The 20,692-nt window shown below is 35.1% G+C and overlaps 1 protein-coding gene across 1 annotated transcript in view; it reads right to left on the minus strand.

Annotated features, from left to right (window-relative positions):
- Positions 1 to 10,573: 10,573 nt before the first annotated feature.
- Positions 10,574 to 20,692, minus strand: part of LOC308188708 (uncharacterized protein) — a 68,771-nt gene continuing 58,652 nt past the window's right edge. Inside the window, exon 2 of the mRNA XM_080578065.1 lies at positions 10,574 to 10,776. The gene's annotated coding sequence lies outside the window, so the exon portion shown is untranslated. The remainder of the gene's footprint in view (positions 10,777 to 20,692) is intronic.

The raw sequence follows: 20,692 nt of genomic DNA on the forward strand, positions 1-20,692 counted from the left end.
CCGATGTTATCACCAACCATACGGCTTGTCGACCCCCATGGCCCCACTCCCACAGCCAACAGCACCAAGCTGTGTAGTGGAGTCGACACACCAGAGGGAAGGGATGCCATTCAGAGGGACCTTGACAGACTTGAGAGGTGGGCCTGTGTGATCCTCATGAAGTTCCACAAGGCCAAGTGCAAGGTTATGCATCTGAGTTGGGGCAATTCCAAGCTCAAGTACAGGTTGGGTGGAGAATGGATTGAGAACAGTCCTGATGAGAAGGACCTGGGGGTGTTGGTTGATTAAAAGCTCAACATGAGCAAGCAATATGTGCTTGCAACCGAGAAACCTATTTGTATCCCAGGCTGCATCAAAAGAAGCATGGACAGCAGGGAGGTGATTCTCCCCCTCTACTCTGCTCTCATGAGACCCCACCTGGTGTACTGTGTTCAGCTCTGGGGCCCCCAGCACAAGAAGAACATGGACATATTAGAATGAGTCTAGATGAGGACTATGAAGATGATTATAGGTCTGGAACACATCTGCTATAAGGACAGGCTGAGGGAGTTACGGTTGCTCAGCCTGAAGAACAGAAGGCTCCGGGGAAACCTCATTGCAACCTTCCAGTACCTAAATAGGGTGTACATGATAGCCAGAGAGGGACTGTTTGTCAGGGAGTATAATGATAAAACAAAGTGTATTGGCTTTAAGCTAAAAAAACATAGATTTATATTAGATATTAGGAAGAAATTCTTTACTCTCAGGTTGATGAGGCACTAGAATGTGTCGCCTGGAGAAGCTGTGGATGCTCCATCTCATGGAAGGTGTCCATGGTGTGTGTGTGTGGTGGTGTGGTGGTGGTGGTGGGGAATTATATGATCCTGAAGGTCCCTTCCAATCCAAACCACTCTATGATTCTATGATTCTACATTTGTCTAACCCCTTTTAAGGGCATTTATACTTTTATAGTCTGTATATTCCTGTACAATATGTTCATGATCTTACTGGGGGGGGGGGGGGGGGGGCAGTGAGGGGTGACTGATTTGTATTGTTGGATGTTCACAGTCTAAATGTATATTATCAGCATAGATTAAGGATCAAACAGACAGAGAATAAGAGTAAAAATAAAGTAGGCATTAAGAAATATATATAATATTTTTTGTGTCATTAAACCGGTAATGCAAAACACTTTATCTGTTATCTTCTAAAGTATTTTGATTATTGTCTTGTAGCTTGCTACACTGTTACTCAAATGAAACACTAACGGATGCAAACTCATTTTTCATTTTCTTAAATGACTATTTTATATATTTAATGCATTTTAGGGGTCAACATTTGTCCTCTGTGACTTTTATATCACTTTGAAATATACTAGAGCTATCCTGTGGGATTTGCCCTTGTATATGGAGGGTAAAAGTGAGCTACATGGTAGTTCAGAAGCAATTTATAATTCCACAGTAGGCCAGACATCTGATCCCAATAAATCTTTCTCCCGAAGACTGTCAACACTTTTTTTTTTTAACTTTTTAATAGATGTACATCATATGTACATAGTTTAAAATTTAAGAAACATAAAAATGTTTCTCATACATTAAATCTGTGATACAAAAAAAAAAAAAAAACACTTTTCTTTTGTGATAATTCAATAGTACCTTGCTACAGTCAGCTATAATATGTTATTCAGAATACTGACTCTTCTCTTGCTCTTGTTTGTAAATCTTCTAGATGAAAACTGTAACCCACCTGTGCAGCAGTGTAATGAAAGTTATGCAATTATTGGCCATTTTGTAACCATTCTTGGTAAAGGGAGTGTATTATGAACTTGAGAAGAACTCGTAACTTCAAAATATATCAAAAACTTAAGGATTTGGTATTATGTTATGTTTTGTGCAATAATATATCACAATGAACTTGGTCTGTAGAGAGATGGAAAATCAAGGTAAATATTATTAATGAGCTTAAATACATTGAGACTTCAAATTGCATCTTTTGGTCAGTAAGGATCTATTTCAGAAATGCAATCAGCCTTAGCATGGTGTTGTGGACTGCATCACCCTGTGTAGAATAACAATTGTCTCAGTATTATAAAAGGTGATTACAGTAGTTATGTTCCTAAGTGGTATGCCTAAAATTAAGTGAAATGAGGTTAGATCTAAGAAAGAGTTTCTAATACAGGGAGAGTTTTCTTAATTGCTACATATTTTCATAAAATAAAAGGAGAAATAAAAGTAAGAAATAGGAAGTAACTTTTCCTTCCTTCTGTGCTTGTAATATAAAGGGAGCATAGTTCTGGCAGTTTGCAAGGTATAATTCTGTGGTCCAGACTGTGTTAGTGGGGTAGGGGTTGTGTGGGTAATAACTCAATTTCTATGAAAAACCAATCATTATGGAGCTACACCACCAGCTGTGGTTATGATCCAAATCTTTTAATTAGCCTTTTGGTTTCCTCTCCAGGAAAGTACTCAAAAATGTGGATAGCTTTAAGCACAGGGTTGCAAAAGTGATTTCGTTGGGATTCTTGATGAACTTGAACCCTAGTCACTTATAATGAAAGAAAACCCTGAGCCTAATATAAATGAAATGCGTGGTTATATTGTTAACAAAATAAAACTCTATTTATTTATCATCCAATAGAATCCACCTATTTAAGGGAAAAGAAATAGTACTATATATATTTTCCTACTAAAACCATTTTCCAAATCTCTGTGAAGCCTAATGTGGACCACAGGATTATTTAATAAAAATCATTAGAAGTCACGTATTCAATCTCTGTGAGATTTCTTTTCCTAATCCTTCATTTAAACCATATTGACAAATGTTGAAAACAAAGCAAAACAAAACAAAGCAAAACAAAACAAAAATCACTTTTTACTTCTCCGTAGATAACCTAAGATTTCCCTTAAATAAGTTCAACTTTTTCTATTACACTCAAGCTCTGCTACACTTACTTAGGAAGAAACCTCACTTAGTGATATACCTTTCATCTACCTTCAAAACAGCTGACTTTTTAAATTAAATACCCGTTTCACAAAGCACAATGTGGTTACGGGTTTCCCTTCCCTAAGCAAGCACTTCCAAGTAACCTCACAAATGTCAGGGCTTAATTTAAAAGACGTTAATACAATCTTGTCATTGAACCATTCTGCTTGTCAAGGAGATAGGACTAAATGTTTGTCTTTGTGAAGAAACCTAAAGGTAATTTGTGAAAATAGCCCACTGTTCAAAAGCATAAATCCAGATGTTATTACCAACCATTCCATGTGAGCTTCAAAGATTAACTACAGTCATATTTTGATTCTTCAGTGACTTGAACAAAATTCAGGAAACCACTTAGAAACAAAAAAAAAAAAACCTTTATAAATAGGCATTAAACTAGCTTTTGCTTGTCCATCCAACGAAAGGGAAAGGGATATGCTTTATCATATAAAATATGGTTACAATCAGTACATTTTAAAATCTTTTTTTTTTTTTTTCCTACTGCCATTTATAAATCATTTGAAATAGATTTCTGAAAACATGTTCAGGAAGCCTGGTATAATTTTTAAAGGGTACAAGAAAAGGGACATTAAATTCCATTCTTTTTGATTGTTAGGCTAGCAGAAGCTTTAAATAATATGTATGAAAAAGGTACTTGCCTTCTTAGCAAACTCAGAAAGTAAAATCCAAATTACTTCTAACAAGTATTTGCATTGTGTTTTTTGTTTGTTTGTTTGTTTAATCAGTTCAGTCGTGGGGATAACTACACAAATAAAAGAATCCACTTGCATGAGACAACCACAGGAACTATTCTAATAAAAAAGACCACAGTTAATAAAATACATGTATTAGTTGAGTTTCAATAACCTAAAATTGAAACAACACAAGTTTGTAGTCTTTGCTGAATAATTGGCTAGACCTTCAAAATCTCTGGACTTAATTTTTATTTATTTTTTTATTTATTTTTGTATGAAAAAACTGAAGGATACAAAACCAAAATACCTATGAATTGTGACTAAGATCAATGTGCATCCCAGAAATGCAAGTTTTGTTTGTACCAAGTCTGCTCAAGAAGAACATTTTACCAGTAGAAACTATAATTTGTCTGTTGATTCTTTCAGTATCATCAGATAAATTTTCTCATTTTTGTCTACTTCACCTGATACTCAGCTGTGCTTCCAAAATCTACCCACCTTACTGTATTTTTCCACCTATTAAACTCCCGTTTCTGCTCTGTTTTATTTTCTTCTGATTACTATTTGTTTCATTATCTTTTCTGTTTATCACTTCTTCCTCCTATCTGTTCCCCCAACGTATGTAATTTTTTTCTACCATTTCTCCTTTATGCTGTTAACAGACTTGACTAATTGTGATTATACAAGAAGAAGAAGAAGAAGAAGAAGAAAGAAGAAGAAGAAGAAGAAGAAGAAGAAGAAGAAGAAGAAGAAGAAGAAGAAGAAGAAGAAGAAGAAGAAGAAGAAGAAGAAGAAGAAGAAGAAGAAGAAGAAGAAGAAGAAGAAGAAGAAGAAGAAGAAGAAGAGGAAGAAGAGGAAGAAGAGGAAGAAGAGGAAGAAGAAGGAGAAGAAGGAGAAGAAGGAGAAGAAGGAGAAGGAGAAGAAGGAGAAGAAGGAGAAGAAGGAGAAGAAGAAGGAGAAGAAGGAGAAGAAGGAGAAGGAGAAGAAGGAGAAGGAGAAGGAGAAGAAGGAGAAGGAGAAGGAGAAGAAGAAGAAAAGAAGAAGAAGAAGAAGAAGAAGAAGAAGAAGAAGAAGAAGAAGAAGAAGAAGAAGAAGAAGAAAGAAGAAGAAGAAAGAAGAAGAAGAAGAAGAAGAAGAAGAAGAAGAAGAAGAAGAAGAAGAAGAAGAAGAAGAAGAAGAAGAAGAAGAAGAAGAAGAAGAAGAAGAAGAAGAAGAAGAAGAAGAAGAAGAAGAGATACGATTTTATTTGAATCCTTCGTAAGTAACAAAAATTTTAGAAGTTCTGTAAGATTTAAATTCGGTTATACTTCTGCTAAAAAGTCCACTCTGTGTAGCCAATTTGTGTAGATGAGTTAAGGATTTCTGATCTGTCAATAATTTCTCTTAATTTCACTTCAGCTTAAGACATGATGTGATGTAGAGCAAAAAAAACCCATACAAAATATTTGCAAATGTTAGCCAAGACCTAAGCCTGAGATAGGGTTCTGGGAAATAATAGTCAATCAAGGAAACAGAATAAATAGAGAATCAAGGTCTGGCACCTGGGATGAAAAAGAAGAAATAGTAGTATTATTAGACAGAGGAACAAGTTCTTTAAAACTTTTATGTGTAGATGTGGTTTGAGTGGTAACACGGTAACAAGTCAAGTGAGTGAAAGCATCAGGATGCCACCGATAAACCCATCCAATGAACATAAGCTAAAAGAGCTAGAAAGTCAGCAGACCAATATTTAGCAGTGTTTTTGTTTGGTTGGTTTTTCCTAGGTTTTTTTTTTTTTTTTTATGCTCAACTGAGCGTGACTTGAGCAAACGTGCCCTTGCGTGTTTTTAATGCATTAAGTTTGATTCTGGGTTTAATTTTACTGATGCAAAGCTTAAGGGAATGTGGAAAAAGGCTTAACTGAAAAAGCAGATATTCACCAGCCATTCACTACTTGCTTCTGAAGAGCTGTTATTCATGCTTCTGTAAAATGTTGTTGTAAAAATTGATGTTGACGTCAAGATGCCTTTGCAGAAAACTAATGCTAAGTATTCTCCTGATATTCCTGTGCATCCTAAAGCTTCCATAATATCTTACTTAGAATGAAAGTAAGATTATTTAAGGTAGAACTAAGCTGATCAAACGTTTTGAGTGAAAAAAAAAAGAGCATTTACTTCTTCAGCACGGAAGTCATTAGCATTTATTTAATCTCTGGGGACTTTTTTTTCTTGGAAAATGTCTTCTTTGTTTATATCAAAAGTTTGGAAAAAAATCACCCTCTCTGCAGTTATAATTTTACTTCTATTTTTATTATTGGCATTTTGAGTGTTAACGTTAGGATGAATAATTGCAGTTAAGGAATAACTATGGCATATATTTCAGGACTTGAGGAAAGGTAGATAAAGAGATGCATACTTAATCAAGTATTGAACTAGAGTAGAAGGAAACATTTTTTACCAGTTCCCCATATTATGATGTTTGTTTCCCAGCAGCACATCTTGTAGTGGGTTTACGTGGCAAGGTTTTGGTAGTGGAGAGGCCAAAGGCGTAGCTTCTGTGAGAAGAATCCAGAAGCTGCCCCATGTTAGATAAGGGCCCTGCCACTGGCCAGAGCCAAGCCAAGTAATATTATAGACATTATATATATATATGTGAGTGTATGTGTGTGTGTGATGTACCAGACCAGAGAGAAACAGGGAAACTCACAACCTGGCAAATAAAGAGTAGGTAAATTCTGTCTGCCTGCATTGGCATTATGCTGTACTGTTGATTACACAACATAGTAAGAGGGCAGATAAATTAGATTTTTCAAAAGGTTTCCACTTTTCCTTGTTATAGGAAAATTTAAAATTATTTTTAATATGACAAATATACTTACCTTCAAAATCAATTTACTTTTCTTTTCTTAAAATATATATTATAATTTCTTAATTTACTCATAAATAAACATTTTCAGGTTTATTTCTAGGCCTTATTTTTAGTAATTATGCTATATTTCAATATCTATTGCCATATGTCTTACGTTTGCGCATCTAAGTTTTAGTGACATCTTTAGTGAGGTAATTCCTGAATATAACTTCTTCAGATAAGAAAATTTTATAGACTGCCTTTTAAGGTAAGAGGAGAATTAAGAGCTTTTGCTTTGTTCTGCCTCCAAAATCTAATACTAGGACCTAACAATCATCTTCCATCTTGACAACTGCAATCATGTCTTCCCTGGATTTTACAAGTGACCACCTCACGTCCCTGTTCAGATGACTCCCTCGAGAATATTGCTTTGACTAGTCATAAAAAGGTCTGTGAGATTTAATAGGTATTAAACTATCACGAATCTAGAGGAATATAATGAAGTTTTATTACAGCTATTCTAAAATGTAATTTTAGAATTACCATCATTTAGAATTGAAATGTAATTCTGAAATAGAAAATTAGATCCCTTTAAAAAAATGAAATAAAGGTGAAATGACAGAATAGAGTCATCATTTCTCGTTTTGGGGTACCTTCTATTTAGATGTTCTTTGATTTACTCATGTTCTTTACATCGGTTCCAAGGCTTTAACGAAGGGGCTTCTAAGGCAAGGACTTTTTAGGAATAAATTAGATCAGGGAAAAACAATTCTAAAGCTTCTTCTAAAAAATGAATATAAATAAGTCTGTTAACGATTTTTTTTTTCAGTGAATCCTTTAAAATAAGCTGAAAGCAGTATTTTTGTATTTGAATTTTTTTCAAATTCATTTTTTTTTATTTTGAAATGAGGTTTGAAGTTTTTGAAATTCCTGCTTCTTTGTCTTAGGTTAAAATTTATGATTTCCCAATTTAGACCAACATCTAATTTTAAATTCCAACTAAAATTAGTATACTTTAAAAAATATATATCAAGAAACTTATCTATCTCCAGCTTTTCAAAATATTTTTAAAATGAAATACGTTTTCACTAACAACTAAATAATACCACAGACAGCAAGGTAATGAGTGAATTTACACTCCTATACTATTTAGTTTCTTATATTGATACTTGGTGTGGGTTCCATTTTACATTAATTTATGTCCGAGTCAGTAGAATGTGGATATCTTATTGTTAGTGCAATGAAATAACTAACTGAAAATAAAATATATTTCAATATAGAATAGCATTCTAAGGTAGGTCCTGACCAAAACAAAACAAAACAAAAACAAACAAAAAAAACCTGCCTATTTCTTTAAATAATACATTACAAATGTCTCTAAGTGAAACAGTATAAAATTCTAAGATAAATTATTATTGAAACATAGGAAAATTCATGCTTTACCGCTTTGCAATGGTCTATATATTCCAGCATTTCTGGTGACAGGAGAGCTCAACATGGAAAGTCCTGGTAGAATAGCTATATAAATATGTCAAATAATATTTATCTGAAGAGAATTAAAACATTTTAATTTATTGCATGTAACAAAATTCTGTAAACTAGAAAAACAAATTTGGAAGACTTGCAAATGTCGTCATTTTATTTGGATATTGTCAAGGAGAAGTTTTTATATACTCTCCTGTCTCTCACCCATATGAAACACCAAGGATTCCAGAATAGGCATTGATTATTTTTTCCTATTTATGAAATTGCATAGATCAAGAAAATAAAAGGATAATTAAAATTATAATTCAAATTCAAACAGCCATTAAACATTTGAAATGTGTTGTGTATTTTTGTAACACTTGCAACTTTGTCTATGCAAATTGTATCTTAAGGCAGAGCAATCTGAATACTACTTCCTTTCCGAACAACAATGGAGTTGTTTGGAAGTGTTTAGACTTTGTATTAAGCTCTTTCAAACACTGAGACCAGCACTAGCCTTTGTCTTTGCACCATCTTCCACACTGAGCCCTTATTTCTCTTTATTTATGTCTTTCATCTGTGAAAATAATATTATCTAACAGAAAAATTACAATCTGAAGTGTACTTTGTGGAAAGAGAAAAAAATACCAGCAAAAACTGCTGAATTGCAAGCTTCTGCAAAACAAAACAGGAAATTAAATCACAGAAAGGAAATATGAAAAAAAAAAAAGAGAGAGTTTAAACTTGGAATTTATTTCTAGGAATACCATAATACAGCCAACTATAATATACATATATATATATTTAGTAGAAATATAGCTGTTTTGTACACATAGTATCAAATAAATTTTAAAAGTAAATAAGCTGAAAAATAGAACATTATTTTCAAGAGTGTTATTTACTGGCTTGAATATGATACTCGACATGATTTGAGGTTGTTCTTGAACTGCTACTGTGAATTAATATTTTTAATTTTCCATGTTTATATTATAAAAGAGATACTAACTTTTTTTTTTTTTTGCTTTGATTTTCTAATCCATATTGAATTTATGCTGCGGATGTCTGATTACAGCTATTATAAATGTTAAATAAATATGTGTAGTATGATTTTAAAAGTTTAATTTTGTCTATACTTGCATAATATTTTCATGTGGCAAAAAAATAATTAGCCATTAGATATGCAGTTCTACATGTTGGGAAAGCATGCTGAAGCTTTAGCAGCCTAGGAGTTAAAATCTTGATTGTTTTTTTGTTTGTGTGTGTGTAGCATTTTTTTCCTCTCCTCTGAGAAATAAAGCATTTCTTTTGTTTTGTTTTTTATAGGAAATTACCAAAGATTTCTAGCAGGTAGTTTCAATCAAAATTCTCTTCTGTCTCTCTCTCTTCCTGTTTTTTTTTTTATTTATTTATTTTTTAACATATTCCACATGGATTGTCACTGAATAAGGTTAGTTAGTATATCCTTCCCTATTGCTTTGTTATTCTAGGTATTCTTTGAACTGTTGTCCTTTATGTAGTGAATAATCAAGCATGGTAGATGGCAGTCTACAAAGTCTGTGAGATGATTAAAGAAACATGTAAGTTAAAATTCAAATATTTTAGGTGTATTTGTAATAACGTAGTCAAAATTGTCACCCTGCGCACCTGTGAGGTGCGGCCTCACCAGAGCCGAGTACAGGGGCACAATCACTTCCCTAGACCTGCTGGCCACACTGCTTCTTATACAGGCCAGGATGCTGTTGGCCTTCTTGGCCACCTGGGCACACTGCTGGCTCATATTCAGCCGACTATCCACCAATACTCCCAGGTCCTTCTCTGCCAGGCAGTTTTCCAGCCACTCATCTCCCAGCCTGTAGCTCTGCTTGGGGTTGTTGCGCCCCAGGTGCAGGACCCGGCACTTGGCCTTGTTGAACTTCATACAGTTGACCTCAGCCCATCGCTCCAGCCTATCCAGATCCTCCTGCAGAGCCTTCCTGCCCTCAAGCAGATCGACACACGCACTTAGCTTGGTGTCATCTGCAAACTTACTGAGGGTGCACTGGACGCCCTCATCCAGATCATCAATAAAGATATTAAAGAGGACCAGCCCCAGTACCGAGCCCTGGGGGACTCCACTAGTAACCGGCCTCCAACCAGATTTGACTCCATTCACCACAACTCTCTGGGCCCGGCCATCCAGCCAGTTTCTAACCCAGCGAAGCGTACGCCAGTCCAAGCCCCGAGCAGCCAGTTTCTTGAGGAGAATGTTGTGGGGAACGGTATCAAAAGCCTTACTGAGGTCAAGGTAAACCACATCCACAGCCTTTCCCTCATCCACCAAGCGCGTCACTTGGTCATAGAAGGAGATCAGGTTTGTCAAGCAGGACCTGCCTTTCATAAACCCATGCTGACTGGGCCTGATCGCCTGCTTGCCATGTAAGTGCCGCGTGATGACCCTCAAGATAATCTGCTCCACGAGCTTTCCTGGCACTGAGGTCAAACTGACAGGCCTATAGTTCCCCGGGTCTGCCCTGCGGCCCTTCTTATAGATGGGCGTCACATTGGCTAGCCGCCAGTCAACTGGGACCTCCCCCGATAGCCAGGACTGCCGATAAATGATGGAAAGCAGCTCGGCCAGCTCCTCCGCCAGTTCTTTCAGTACCCTCGGGTGGATCCCATCTGGCCCCATCGACTTGCATACATCCAACTGCTGTAGCAGGTCGCCAACCATTTCCTCATGGATAGCGAAGGCCACGTCCTGCTCCCCATCCCCTTCCACCAGCTCAAGGCACTGGGTATCCAGAGAACAACCGGTATTGCCGCTAAAGACTGAGGCAAAGGCGGCATTAAGCACCTCAGCCTTTTCCTCATCCTTAGTAACTAGGTTTCCCCTCGCATCCAGTAATTTAGTTTTCCTTCATATCTGTCCTGTTTAGTAATGATAAAGTAAGAGTTCAAATTATTCTTATGTCAGAAAGGCCAAGAGATCAAGCCTTCCCAATAGCTGTAGGTTGGAGCTTAGTGTGATGTTTTTCATGTCTCATTAGTGCAGAAGGGATGGTTGGTCTATCTGAAACACTGAAGTAAAGGTAAAATTCTTAAAGAAGCGGCAGATTTTCTTTGTGTAGGGCTGACTGTGAGGCAGCAAATAGTAAAACAAGCTGTGTGTGCTAGATGAGACAGACAGGCTAAAAGGGTTCGAGGACTGGCTGCAGGATTATTGTTATCTGACTTTAACCAGCTAAAAGTTAGCATCTGTGTTTTGCTAATTATTTAGGCCTTTTGTTGTTGAATAGAAAAGGTCAAAGGTATTTGAACTTTTTCTCTTAATGCCAAACATCTCACCAAAGGATGAAGGTGACTCATCCACTCATCTTGGACAGATATCTTGATGGGAAAATCTCTGCAGAAAGGGAGTTAACTTCACTTCATTGAATACAGAAGGATTTTTAAAAGTTATTTATCCCATGTGATCATTTTAACGTTGCTGTACTGTAATGAAATGGACAAATAAAGTGAGAGGAAAATGCTCAATGTTAATGATTTCATCTATTTTGAACTTTGGCTCATACTACACTACAATGCAACTCTGTACTTGAGACTCCTTCACACATAAGTTTAAGCACCTGTAGTCTGTACACGTAAAGAATATTCTTTTATAGCTGATTGCTCCACACTTGGGAAATTCCTGGTATTGTACATGCTGATAGTACAGTTTCTAATCAAAATGGCTTTTAAGTCTCTAGTTAAAGAGTAGAACCCAGATCACTAGTGAGTTGTGGGATAAATAAATGTTCTCCTTCGAACAAAAAATTGCTGAATATAATCATATTCACTGAAATATGAATTTGTGTGGATCCTGTCTACATTTGTGGATTTAGAAAAACATCTGGGACAGAGCTGCATGAAATGTTTATCTAGAAACCTGAATACACCTAACATACCTTGCCAAATAAATATCAGCCCAAAACTCCAGAATCTGGCAGATTTTTTTGTGATGCTCTTTCTAGACACTGTAGAGATCTCTAATTTCATCAGTAGGAGCTGGCCCACAGCCTGCCACTATGATTTCATTCTGCAATATCGATTTTCTTCAGTCTAAACAAACCAGTACGCTCAGCCCAACTCAAGACAGTGCAGACTTCTTTAATACTCTCACTATATTCCTTTGTGCAAACTCTTTTCTAGTGTTCATTTCATTGAGAGTTTAATTCCATTTTGGATACAAGTTGGATGCATTTTTATATTCATGCTTTTTCCCATTTGGGGGACATTGCATGACCCCTATGCCATCTAAAGCAACCTTTTGAATAGCAAGGAAAAGAAGCCTTCCTTGAAATAATTTTGGTGCATATTAACACTTATTTATCAGAAAAAAAATCCATTTAGAATAAATGAAAAACTTCAATATGTGTTAAGAAAAATCAGTAGTTAATTGTAGCAATAAATAAATAAATAAACAAATAAGCCAGTTAGGGGATTCAAAAATTTTGTTGATGTTAGCTGAAAAAAATTAACTTTCTGGTGGGGAATACGGGAAGATTTCATTTGTCAAGGATGTTGTAGTAATCAAACTACCATATGATAAAATAGATATATCGTACAGAAAGAACTTGGATGTGAGGATCCAGAGTGAAGTCCAAACAAAATATGACATCTATTTTTCCTTTTTCTTATTAAATCTTAATAATTTTGAGGAACCTCTTCTTATGTGATATTAAACAATGATTAGCAAGAAGCAGTGCTAACATCTCTCTGACTTTTTATAAGTGTTTTATGTTTCTGTATGTAACTCATTCAGTCTTCACATTCTGTAAGAATCTTAACTGTCTTTAGAAAGATAAAATTTTACTATCACGACTGAGGCAAAATATGTCAAGGACACTGTGAAAAATGAATAGCCAACTGGAAAATAAAAATTTCCCCAAATGTATAGTTTAATGAAAAAGAAAAAAAATGTGAAGGGCTTGTATGAGGACCTGAGTCATAATTTCTGAATCTGAGAATACTGAAAGTCTTTTACTTTTGTTTATCTTCCAAAAGCCTTAGGAAGAAATAGCCAGATTCATTTGCAGGTTGGGAGACATTGCTCTGAATCCCATTTCATTTTTTCTCCTGTGTCTCATATACGATAGTGATTTCTATTCACTTTTTTTTTTTTCATATACCCTCACATCTCTATTTCTGGATGATTTGCTTTCAATCACTTACTTTAAAAATGTTATGTTTTCTCTACTTTCTACCCTAATTTACACTACACTGTTTCTATATAATGAGAATTTGAGAAAAAGAAGGTAACTTTTTTTTCTGAATTTACATATTTGCTGACAGGTTTAAAGAAACACAATGTCTTTCCATTACATGAGGTTTTTTTCTTAATATCTTTAGACTGTCTATGAAATTGTGAAGACCTGTCAGTGCTATAAACTCTCCAAAGCTAGTCATATAAAGCTGTCAATTTTATAGATCTTTACAGAGCATAACTGAACTAAGTTAAATATTGGCAGTTCAAAGATCTTAAAATTATCTTTAAAGTAGCAGGATTATTAATTATAATCACATCTGATTTTCAGGCATAATATATATAGTGCATTTTATTGGTTTAACATTTTAAGCCACGTTCTAAAACCAAAGGAACATGGTGTGGGAAGATTATACTTTCAGAATTTAAGTCCTTCAGAATCTCAAAACCACAGTACTCACTACAATCACCCAAATTTGAAGTACTAAGCCAAAGTAAACATTTAAATTGATGTTAGTTAGCACTGATGATCTGGCAGCACCCATCAGCTGATTCCTGCCTCTATGTTTTAGGTGTCAGGCAAATATACAACCCAAATGAATTCATAACTTTCTATCATCTGGAATGACACATTCACATCTTTACATTATTTTGCAAGATGCAGCAGAGTAACAGACCCTACCTATTGTGCTGTGCTTACATTCAGCATTTTGTCCTGACTTAAGATATTAACATACAGAAAACAACATAAGAGAAAAAGAAGAAGGTAGGAGGAGGCACTAAATACCTAAGGACTGCTAAGTAGGGATTCAGCTTCAGTAATGCCTATGTGCAAGAACGTCTATGTCTAGTGAAGTGCCAACAGTGTTTATGTGCCCAGGGGACATCATAAAGTGGGATGTTCTCACATATCCTTTGTGAATGCAGTATATCCAAGGTCCATCTCAAGTGCCTGTAAACAAATGCAGACAGTGTGGGAAACAGGATGATGTGAAGCTTTCCATCATACAGTATTTCACGTAGTTCCTGCATTTATGGTTAGTTATCATTTTTCTACCAGCATTTGCAGAAAACTCTTTGAAAAACAAGTTGAATGTGAGTCAGCACTATGTTACTGAAGCAAAGAACGCCAAAGGCATACTGTCTCTCTTAGAAAAAAAAATATATATATATATTTTTTTACTTTAAAAAAAAACACCACCACCAAAACCAAAACAAAAACCATCCTTGAAACACTGTAGTAAAATTCCAATGAAATTATTTGCAAGGAAAAATATGAGCTTATGATAAATGCAGTAACTCATTGATGTATAATACAATTTATGAATTTCAAGTATCTTGAAAATATATCAATATATCATGCAGCTGCTGAAGACATATGAAAAAAATGTTTCAGGGACATTAAAAGATAATATTTACTGAATGTTTTGATATACTACCATAAGGAGATGTTTTTACCCTTCAGAATTCCTCATATTTTAGACTTGTGTCAGGGAACTGAAGAATACCTGAGGAATACCTTAGGGCTACTAGGTTGATTAGAGGACTGGAGAACCTGTTGTACAAGGATAGGCTGAGAGAAGTGGGTCTGTTTAGTGTGGAAAAGAGAAGACTGAGGGGATACTTCATAAATATACATAAATATCTGAAGGGAGGGTGTCAAGAGGATGGAGCCAGTCTTTCAGCTGTGACCAGTGAGAGGACAAGAGGCAATGGACACAAGCTGAATCACAGGAAGTTCCATCTGAATATGAGAGGGCACTTCTTTACTGTGAGGGTGGCAACCCACTGGAACAGGTTGTTCTGAGAGAGGTTGTGGAGTCTCCTTCTCTGAAGATCGTCAAAACCCGCCTGGATGTCATCCTGCACAGTGTGCCTTAGGTGATCCTGCTGGGCAGGGGGGTTGGACTAGATGATCTTCAGAGGTCCCTTCCAACCTTGGCCATTCTGTGATTCTGCGAAAATCTGAAGTTTATCTTTTTACTGTAATCCCTGCTAAAGTTTCTGATAATGGATTAATTATATCTCTTGTTCTGTGAATCCTATTTTGATAGATTCCTTTCCTTTTCTTTAAATGATAAATGATAGAAGGATACCTGTGAGAAATGTTATAAAAATAGCAGGGATTCAAGGAATGGTACAATCCTGTTTGATCACTTCAGCATCATTTAGTCAGTACAACCTTACATTGTTAATGGAGCTATATTTAAACAATATTTGCTTTTAAAGGAACATAAAAAACTCTAAAAAGTTGTGTAATGCTTTTTCTCAAATGTGAGAGTTTCTCCCAAACAAGATGATCTAAAATTCAGGAGCAGTTATATTCAGTACTTGCTAGGACAAGTATTCTACAGAGATAATAGGAACCTTCGGTAACTCCCACATAATCAATAACGTAGAACTCTTCTTTCTTTCTTCCTCAACACCATAGTATTTAATAATATAGTATATTTAGTGTGAATATTCCTTCTATCTACTGATGATGGATTTCCCTGAAACTAACTCCATGACAGAAGAAGGTACAAGTCTTGCAAAGCAAAAGCAAGCCATCAATCAACCCTATCTAACATATCTTGTGTTATTTTTCTGTTTTTTTTTTTTTTTTTTCTCTCTGTAATGCTTGGAATAAATGGAACACTGCAGGGTTAATATACTATTTGTTTAATAAATGTTTCTTCTCATAATGATGTTAAAGTATGTAACGGTGGGCTTAAAAATAATACAGACAACCTAGAAATATATTGAATAATGCTGCCACCTCTCAAGACTTTTGAAAGCAATATACTTTGGAGGAGTACAGAGTGTCAAATAAAACTGAAGATTTCATAAAAGAAAAGTAAATCAAAGACAGTTTCTGTCATGCTTGTCTGGCTAAGACATGCATTTGTCAGGTAACAATGCTACTATAAAATGGTATAAATTGTACTAAGTAACAAAAAGAATAATAGGGAGCCAATATATGTTTTTGGGGTTCTATTTACACACAGTAGATAGCCAGTGGAAAGCGAGACTGTTAAAAACGTTTCCTAGTGAAAGACCTGACACTTGGAACTGATACTTAGAGGACAAATTGTGCAGGACATGTTCCCTCACCATGTTAGCTAGGAGTTGACTTGAAAGGAATCTTGAAAACCTACTAACGACAGAGAAAAATTTCAAGTATAATTTGTGTTGGTATTTTTTTCCTCTTTGCATCCTTGTTTAAAGGTTGTTTATTATTTATTTATTTATTTATTTATTTATTTATTCCAGAACCTGACAATTTGCTTTTGATAGATGAAAATCTATGTTCTTTTGACAGAAGCAACTTTTAATTACACTAATGTTGTTCAATAATTTATCTTCTGCCCCAGGAGTTGGTCTACTGATCATCCAAAATACTAATAAATACTAATTTATTCCGAGATTATCTGTTTCTTGGTGTGAACAAAATATATATATATATTTTTTTTGGGGGGGGGGGGGCGGGAATGAAACTTGTATGTGGTTCTTTCAAGGTTATGATAAAATAGAGACCAGGTTTAGCTTCTGATGTTTCTCCAGTATGATTTCAACTTTCATTTTGCTCTTTAGGAGACACAGCACATACTCTCACTTCTGTACCATAAGCAGCATTCTGATATATCATAGCCATCTTACTATTTGGACACTTCAGACTGAAATCCTTTAACTTCTTTTATACAACCCTTTTAGTACCTAAAGCGGGACTACAAAAAAGCTGAAGTGGGATTCTTTATCAGGGAGTATAGTGATAGGATAACGGATAATGGTTTTAAATTAAAAGAGGGAAGATTTAGATTAAATATTCAAAACAAATTCTTTACTATGAGGGTGGTGATGCACTGGAACAGGTTGCCCAGAGAAGTTGTAGATGCTGCATTCCTGGAAGTGCTCAAGGCCAGGTTGGATGGGGCTGTAGGCCCCTGATCTAGTGGGTGACATCCCTGTCCATGGCAGGGGGGTTGCAATTAGATGCTCTTTAAGGTCCCTTCCAAACCATAACTCAAACCATTCTATTATTCTATGATGAGACATAAAGACTCAAACAATTCTAGATGGGCTGGAAGCAGTCAACTCACTATGGAAAATATATTTCTGTGCAGCATGTTTTTCCTGTTTAGAATAAATATATTTAGCAGTTTAGTCATACCTGTAATGAACTATTCATAAAGTAGGCTAAAATCCTTTTTCTCTCTCTTGGAGCAGCTAGATGTATAGTAATATGGGAACTAACTGTTCACTATTAATAAGAAACAACATTTGAAATACTTTTACATTTCATATAGCTGTTTGAAGTGTCCAGGGGTGCTGCATAAAAAGTCTGACTGAGAGACTTCTTGACCTGCTTCACTAGTGATGTGACCATATCAAATGCATCCTGAAAAAAGAGAGAACACTTTTATAAAATATTAGGGATTGCATGTTTTTCTGTTTTATCATTCTACAATCCATGTGATAGATTTTAATTTTTCACATTCTGTGCTTTTGAGAATTTTCTTCTGATTACCATAGGCTATATTGAAGCTGGTGGATTTTCGAGTTCGTGGATCTCAATGTGGAACTAGTTGCATACCGAATATCACTGGCTTTCCTGTGATTTGGTTTCCATTGGAAAGGAAATCCAAGAATGCAGATTTACTAGAAGATGAAGCTCAGACTTATTTTTTCGGGAATCATATCCAGGGTTCAGCAAAGTTTGTGGTCCGCAGGGATGTGCCCTTTGATCTGAATATATAATTTCCGGAAGCAACGTCAGGCTTCACAGGGAGATTACTGAGATGCAGTTAGTAAGTGTAGGGAGAAAACAAGACAGCCAAAGCTCAGCTTGAGTTGTCATTGGCCACTGTGGTGTCACATTACAAAAAAGTTTTTTTCAAGTATGTTTACAAGAGGAGGTCTATGGAAAACCTTAGATTGCTACTTCATGAAGATGGTCACCTAAAAACAAGGGATGAGGAAAAAGCAGTGGCGTTTAATTTTTTTGTTTGTTTGTTTTTTGTTTTCTCCTCTGTTTTTAATGTTAATAATAGATCTTGGGCTGCCTGGACCTCAGAGTTTGAGGACCATCACTGGTGGAGCAATGACTTTCCATCTTTGGTCACTGAAATTGTAAGGGAACGTTAATTTGAATGTTTATAAGCCCATGAGGTCTGACAGGATTCACCACAGAGTGAAGGAATTAGTAGACATTACAGCTGGACCCCTCTCACAGTTTAACAAAGGTCTTGGGGAGGTCCCTGCTGATTGGAAACCAGTCAACATTATCCCAGTTTACCAGAAGAGCATAAGACCCTGGAAACTACAGACCTGCTAGGTTTACCTCAGTACCTGGAAAAAAATATGGATAAGATTATCCTGTCCAACATGGAAATACATTTAAAGAACAAACCTTTTATCATGCATATTCAACATGGGTTTATGAACAGCAAGTTCTATCTTAGTAATTTGATCTCTGTACAATAGGGTCACCTGCTTAATGGATGAAGGGAAGACTGGATGTACTCTTTCAGGTTTTCAGTAAGGTCTTTGATACTGTCCCTCACAGCATCCTTCTGGACAAATTGTCCAACTGAGAGATAAACAGATTCACACTACAATGGGTGATGAAGTGGCTGAACAGCCATAGGGGCAGTCAAACTCTGGAACAAGCTTCCTAGTGAGGTGGTTGATGTCTCATGCCTGTCATCGTTTGAGAATCACTTGGATAATTCCCTTAAATAATGTGTTTTAACTTTTGGTTAGCCCTGAAGTGGTCAGGGACCACCAGCTGGATTAGGTGATATTTATAGGTCTCTTCTAACTGAATTATTATATTCTATTAGTTGTCCGGTCATGTCATTCAAATATATACATATAAAATTGCAGATATAAAACATTACCTTCCCTCCACATCTCCAAAAACGTTATTTAAATTGTCCAGATTTAATCCCACTTTTCAATGCTCTGTCTTTAATATTTTTTGATTTACTGGAATTTGGTCTATTAACCTTCTATTCCTTTATATATCTCTGTTTTAAACCCTAAATCAACATGGAGAAAGATACTAAAGAGGTCACTTATGAAAACAAATGTACAGCAAAAGCAGTAAGTTTAGTAAACTAGAGTTATGTACATTTTTTGCTCATTTAATATCATTTTATTTTGATTTCAGTTAAGTGATGACTTTTTTTTCACTTTATTGTATGTCATATAATACCAGTTTTCTAAATAGACAGAAGGTGTTAATATTAATACATAATATTTCATTTTCAACATATTATTCTGACATACATTTAAATTAGAAAGTTCTTAATATTCAATTGAGGATAAGTAGGAATTGTATATGTGAAGTATTCTATTTGTTTTATTGGAAAAACTCAACCAAGCAATTAGTAACTATTCCAGCCTTCATTCCTCCTTAATTCTCCATTGAATATTTATTTATTTTTAAATCCTAATCCTACAGTTCCTAATCCTAAAATGGCAAATATATATATGGGTTTCAGATCTGGTCTTTATTAGTTATAAGTCATCAATTTGCAAAGATTTATATTTGAGGAGAGAAAATTCATAACAGTAATTGCAATACTGGTGTTGTTTATAATTTAGATTTTTAACTTTGAATCCCAAATACTTGGTACAGTAGCATAGAACATGGCACTTGCTCTGTTATTGGTTTATAAGATGAAGGGAAAACCTTTCATCCCAGTGGCCTGAGAGCTACAGGCCTGTTAAGTATGTTTGTATATCTGTAAAATGATAGTTCTTTATCAATGCTTTTTAATAACATACATATCAGATCTATCATACTTTTTATGCATACCTATCTGTACTATCTTCTGGTGACAAACAATTATTCATATAAGTAAGTTTTATAGGAGAACCACTTGGTTAATATACTATGAAAAATATTTATTTCTATATGCTATAATTTTTTCTGTACTGAATATTAATATGCTTTTGAAATAAACTTTGAAAAATGTTAAGAAAGCAAAGACCTTCCTAAAGATTGCTGCAGTTTTAGTAAGCTGGAATTTAGTATTCTACTATACAGAGTAGTGGAAGGACTATAAAAAGAAGAATGTTCATCTGATCAAATATGTCCACCATCTTATAAAAATTCTCTTATTTCTCCTCCTACTTAAAAATTTCTCCACAAAAATTGCTCATCTTTGTTGGAAAGCTCTCAAATTCCACCATACGACAAATGAAATTATTAGGCCTTAGGTTTCTTAGAAAATATTGAAACAAACAAAAAAAAATAAAAAATCACGGAGCTAAAACATTAATAGGTTTCTAAAATGGAACAACATTAATTAGTGGTAGAAAATGAAAAAGGAGGCTTCCATTTGGAACAAGGCATGTGCTATGAAAAACAATATTCTGTTTTAAGAGAAAGCATGGATCCAGAAAAAAAAAATTGAGATACTGAGATAATGTCTTACTAAACATATTAAGAAAATTTTGTTAGGTAATTAAGAAGAAATCAATACATATTGTATTTGAATTTAAGTATTTCCTTGTTATGCTAGTAGTTTACTTATTGCAG

This window comes from Anser brachyrhynchus, assembly GCF_964034855.1.
Source record: "Anser brachyrhynchus genome assembly, chromosome: 2".
Lineage (NCBI taxonomy): Eukaryota > Metazoa > Chordata > Aves > Anseriformes > Anatidae > Anser > Anser brachyrhynchus.